Source organism: Ovis aries, chromosome 9 (genome assembly GCF_016772045.2).
Source record: "Ovis aries strain OAR_USU_Benz2616 breed Rambouillet chromosome 9, ARS-UI_Ramb_v3.0, whole genome shotgun sequence".
In the NCBI taxonomy this organism is placed as follows: Eukaryota; Metazoa; Chordata; class Mammalia; order Artiodactyla; family Bovidae; genus Ovis; species Ovis aries.
In genome coordinates, this window is record NC_056062.1 from 49,321,798 (window position 1) to 49,327,797 (window position 6,000).

Genomic DNA, 6,000 nt, shown 5'->3' on the forward strand with positions numbered 1-6,000 from the left:
GTATGACTCCTCTGATGGTTTTCTAAGATTATGAAGCTCCCTGGCAAGAACTTTAGAGCTCTATTTGCAAAGTGGGCAACAACCATAATCAGGGCAAAATTTTGTGTGAAAGCCTCTGATTCCATCAGCTGAAACCCTGTAAAACCTTCCCTGACTTTGAACTTCATCATGCTTCACATACAGATGAAACCAGCCTGCCACCAGGAAGCATGGGCACAGAGCTTGACACAGAATTCATCACAAGGCTCAAGGATGTATCAAGACACAAGGTTTAATTCTGGTCTCTGTAACTCACAGATAACCTTCAGAGTACACTCACCATGCCCACTCTGGCCAAACTAAAAAAAAAAAAAAAACAAAAAAAAGTGGGCAGGGGGGGATAAAAGAGGGCTAAAAATATATGAGGAAAGAATCTGAAAAAGAATAGACACACACAAAAAGAATAGATCTATATATATGTATAACTGAATCACTTTGCTGTACACCTATCTGAAATTAGCACAACATTGTAAATCAACTATACTTTACTAAAATATTAAAATTAGAAAGAAAGAGGCCTCCAGACTTCCCGGGCAGTCCAGCTGTTAAGACCCTGGTCTTGCATTACAAGGGACACAGGTTTGATCCCTGGTTGTGGAACTAAGATACCTGGCAGTGCTGCCAAAAAAAAACACAAAACACACAAACAAAACAACAACAACAAAAACAGAAGGAGGGCTGACCTGAGAAACAGCAATACATACAAGAAAAAAAATTTTTTAGTTCTAACACCATACTGGAATACAGGGATAATACTCACTTGTGCTCAGTTGCTTCAGTTGGGTCCAGCTATTTGCGACTCAATGGGCTGTATATAGCCTGCCAGACTCCTCTGTCCATGGGAATCTACAGGCAAGAATCCTGGCGTGGGGTGCCATTTCCTTCTCCAGGGAATCTTCCTGATCCAAGGATCAAACCCTAGTCTCTTATGTCTCCTGCACTGGCAGGTGGATTCTTTACCACTAGAGCCACCTGGAAAGCCCAACCATACTCACATGATAGCATAAATATTCTGTTGAGTGAATTTTTATAATAGTCAGTGTGTACGTGTTTATCACATACTGTGTCTTTCTGTGCTAGGCACTATACTAAATACCAGGAACTCAAGACTAGTAAGATGGGCTCCCTGCCTCCAAAGACATGCAGATATCATCAGGGAGTGGCAAACAGCTGGCACAAGTGTAGCCATTCCTTCCAGCCCCCTGCCCGCTCCTATGTCAACAACTAATTATACACTCCTTTCTAGTGAGCCAGGATACAATAGCTAAGTCAACTACCACCAGGCAGGCAAAACAGATAATCCCAAAATGACTTCATGTTCCTTTATCACCAGACAGGGACTCTGACCTCTCCTTCTCTAGTGATGATCATAATTGTTATCCTGGCAACTAACATGTCCGGAGGGCTTCCCAGGTGCTGCTAGTGGTAAAGAACCTGCTTCCCAATTCAGGAGACATAAGAGACATGGGTTCTATCCCTGGGTTGGGAAAATACCCTGGAGTTGGGTATGGCAACCCACTCCAGAATTCTTGCCTGGAGAATCCCACGGACCGAAGAGTCTGGTGGGCTACAGTCCATAGGGTTGCAAAGAGTCTGACAACGACTGAAATGACCTAGCAGGTAGCAACGTGTCCCGAGAGCTTATTACATGCCACACCCTGTTCTGAGAGCTTTATAAGCACTACCTCCTCAATTTCATTTCCCTTGAGTAGTTGGTTAACAGAAATTTTATGTGGTCATCACTGAAGACTCATTTAAAGGAAATGTGAATAAACTCCAGTGTGAGGAAATTAGATGTCCTTCAGACAAATTTTCTACAAGTGATGGATGCTTCATATTAGCGATAACGAGAGAGCTGGTGAAATCGGCTTCCCAGGATGTCTTTGGAATTAGGATAGATTCTTGCGAGGCTATAATGAGAAGTGCAAACCTGTCTGAATGAAGAAGGACAAACCAGATGACCTTTCAGTGTTCTTTTCATTTCCGAGATTCTGTAATTTGTGGTGCTCCAGAATCAAATTTATTTTTTGCTCAAGTCTGTGGTAAATTGTATTCATTAAATTGTCTCCATATCCACTTAGCACAGGTGACAAATTGGCAAAGGGGGGAGGGGCGGCAAGCAATTTGCAAAAACTTATTTTTAAACTTCTATTAATCACACATCTATTTGTGCTGAAGCACAAATCTTGTTTGGAGAATGACTGTCAAAAATACCTCAATGCAAGAGCTAGACATGGTTGCAAAGGTAAAGTCCTGGAAATTCACACAGATGACTCACTGTAATGTGTATGGATCAATTAGTTTGTGGTAAAATGCCTTATTTTAGGATGAGTGTAATTCCATGAACATTTATTACTTGCATAAACCAGTTGATTTTGAAATTCCAGTGTTCTTTTTAAAAAAAGAAAAACTATGAATAACATTAGACAACATTCTTCCATTCTAAGAATTCAAAATTATTCCTAATTATAATTCAGGGAAATATCATTTATGTTGCACCTGATTTCAGCAAGAAATGTCCTTGTAATGCTTACTATAAAGGCACTTCCCAAAGAAGCCAGAGCTTTAAGTAGGAAAACCCCATTCTTATTTCTCATCTTTAGATAATGTCATTCCCAATGTTTATGTGCTGTTACAAAGAACCACCTGGACTTATCTGTTCTTAAATCCTTGACTATAAAGTGAAGTCCCACCTATTAGGCTCTTTGTCCCCATCTCTACCATGACTCAGAATAAGACTGATATACCTCTTCCCAAATAAATTAGAATTCCATATTCCACTGATTAACTTAAGAGAAAGAGAAAGCACATGCCAGCTGAGACAGAAGAAAAAAAAACATGGGCACAGAGAACTAAGAAGCTGGAAAAGCAATTTACAAATTATCAAGATCATTATCAAATCAAGAGCTACAGCAGGAAAAAAAGATACAGAGTCTCCCATCTTTTCACTGACAGAATTTTCAGTCTTTATTTCTTTCCTTTTCCTTTTGCATAGCATTTGGAAAAAATCACCCAGAAGAGAAAGCCTAGCATATCATGAGTCCTAAGCACTGCAGCTCCTCAGAGACCCTGCCCAGCTCCCAGCAGAGCACTGACTACATTAAATGGATGCTTCCACTTCAAGAGTACAAGCCTTTCTTGGCCCCATGTCTGTTGCTCCCATCATCAGGGGCAGTGCCAAGAATGGGACATGGGATCTGGGGAGTTAGGAAGGGCATCACCCCAGACAACTCTAGTGACGTTAGTAGAGAAGGTAGGTTCTTATTGATGTCAAGCCTTCCCCACTACTCAGCTCTTGACCATGTAACCACATTGTTCTGTATCACATCTTCCTGGCTATTTTCCTTAGAACTTGTCACACTCTGAAATGTCCTCATGTATTTATTTGTTCACTTGTTTGTTGTTTGTTTTTCCCACTCCCACCACCCGACCCCAACCAGAATAAGCACTTCATGCAGGCAGAGATTAAACTGCTTGCTCATCCCTAGTTGTGAAACCAAGCAGGACATTATGGGGTTCCTGGGCACAGAAGCCTCTCAGTGTCTCCCATTTCTTGCAGAGAATAGACTCCAGTCCCCATGACCTTCCCTAACATCCAAAGGGCAGATTTGAACAGTTACTAATCAGGGATACAGGAAAGGAAAAGAAAGGGTTAATCACTCAGTCGTGTCCGACTCTTTGCAACCCTGTGGACTGTAGCCCACAAGGCTCTTCTGTCCATGGAATTATCCAGGTGAGAATACTGGCGTGGGTTGCCATGCCCTTGCCCAGGCAATCTTGCTGACCCAGGGATAGGACCAGAGTCTTTTTCATTGCAGGTAGATTCTTTACCATCTGAGCCACCACGTAAGCCCTGGTTCTCCCTCAAGGGATACAATAACAATATCTTTGAGCTCTTAACAGAGCTAAAACCCCAACAAGTGGAAGATATTAGCATTCCTTGGGTTCCCAGGTGGAGCTAGTGGTAAAGAATCTGTCTCCAATACAGGAGACACCACAGAGATGGGTTGTGAACCAGCCGATCCCTGGGTTGGTTCCGCTGAAGGAGAGCATGGCAGCCCACTGCAATAGTCTTGCCTGGAGAATCCCACAGACAGAGGAGCCCACAGGCTATAGTCCATGGGGGTCACAAAGAGCTGGACATGACTGAGCCATAACCACAGCAATCTTCATTCCAGAGGAGACCACCTGGGACCAGATTAAAAGAGTACAGGCCCTGCACACACTCTAATTTTTATCAGCAACCCTGCCCTGGAACAACTGCCATGAAACACTTCGCCAAATCCTCCCAGCTTGGGACACACAGTTTTGAGGGGTAGGAGGCTGCTGTGTCCCCCTTTGCCTGGCAAACCAATAAAGCCATTTTTTTTTTCCTACTACACCCAAAAATCTGTCTCTGAGATTTGATTAGATACCAGTACACAGAGGCCAGGTATCTATTCAGCATCAGTTCCAATACCTGGAAGGGGCTCAATAAGTATTTATTGAATGAAAAGTGCCTTCATCCAAAGAGCAAGATAAGAATGGGAAAGGAGGGAAGGAAAAGTTGATATCCTATAAAGATGAGAGCACCAGTAATCTTAAGAAAGTCAAGATTAATGGTTCAGAACCTAAGACTGTCAAAGCGGGTGGTAGCTAGGTATCTCTTTTTAGGAAATACCTGTAAGGACTCACTAAACAAGTCATGCCAAGCTGGGCTCCTTGGACTATGCCAGGTCTTGTGGGGAAAACATAGAAGAAACTGACACAGCCTCTGCCCCAGAAGAGCCTATACCCTTTTAGGAGATATCCCATAAATTGTCATCTGTAAAAGAAGGAGCAACTTCCCTGGCATTTCCGTGGTTAAGACTCTGCACTTTCACTGCGCAGGTGCAGATTCAATCCTTTGTCAGGGAACTAAGATCCCAAATGCCTCACTGCACAGCCAAAAAATTTTAAACAACAACAACAGAAAAAAAAGGCAAAGTAAAGTAAATACTGGGAGAGAAGTGCAGGCAGAGTGCAGTGACACTGCAGGAGACATAGAAATTAGGTAAGGAAACCTCAGAGGGCTTCCAAAAGGAAGCAACTTACATGCTAACGAGCTTCTGAAAGAGCCAAGAAAGGAAAACAATACACTCAGTTTAAGGAACACTGTGATTAATGATACAAAAGCATCTGGTGTGTTCTGGAAACAGCAAACATTCATACTTCACCTAAGCAAGAAACTATGGAGGAATTTGCAAAAGGGATGGTTCCAAAAACAAGTTGTGAAACTGGGGGAAAAAATTTTTATAAGCTGGAAGTAATAATAAAATTTAAACATCAACTCTAATAGGTGAAAGATTGAATTAACTTCCATATTCTCTACAGAAAATATTACAAAATCATCATTTGAAGAGATGTTCAAAGATTGTGTGCTCAGTCATGTCCGACCCTTTGCAACCCCATGGACTGTAGCCCGCCAGGCTCCTCCGTCCATGGGACTTTCCAGACAAGAATACTAGAGTGGGTTCCCACTTCCTACTCCAGAGGATCTTCCCACCCCAGGGATTGAACCCATGTCTCTCGGGTCTCCTGCAATGGCAGGCAGATGCTTTACCACTGCACCACCTGGGGAGTCCTGTTCAAAGATTACGTAGCCTAACATGTAGAAAGAAGATATTCTAGACATATATATCAGCCAGTTAACTAATAATAAAGTACGATGCTGATTTTGTAATAATCTGATTATGTGTCAGCTTTTAACTTTTGTAGTTTGTTGTGATTTCCTTTTGCAACCTAAAACGTAGGCTCCTTTGTGTGCGATTTTGTGTTTCCTATGATTTTTCCTAAAGAGAAACACAAAGTTATGCAAGGACATGAAGCCTGAAACTGAGGCAGCTCTAATTTGGTGATGCAGAGGAGTCTAGGGTTGTTAGCGTTCAGCGAAGTGATGAGGGAGAAGGCTCCACTGGTGGCAGAGTAGAGGGATGAAGAGAC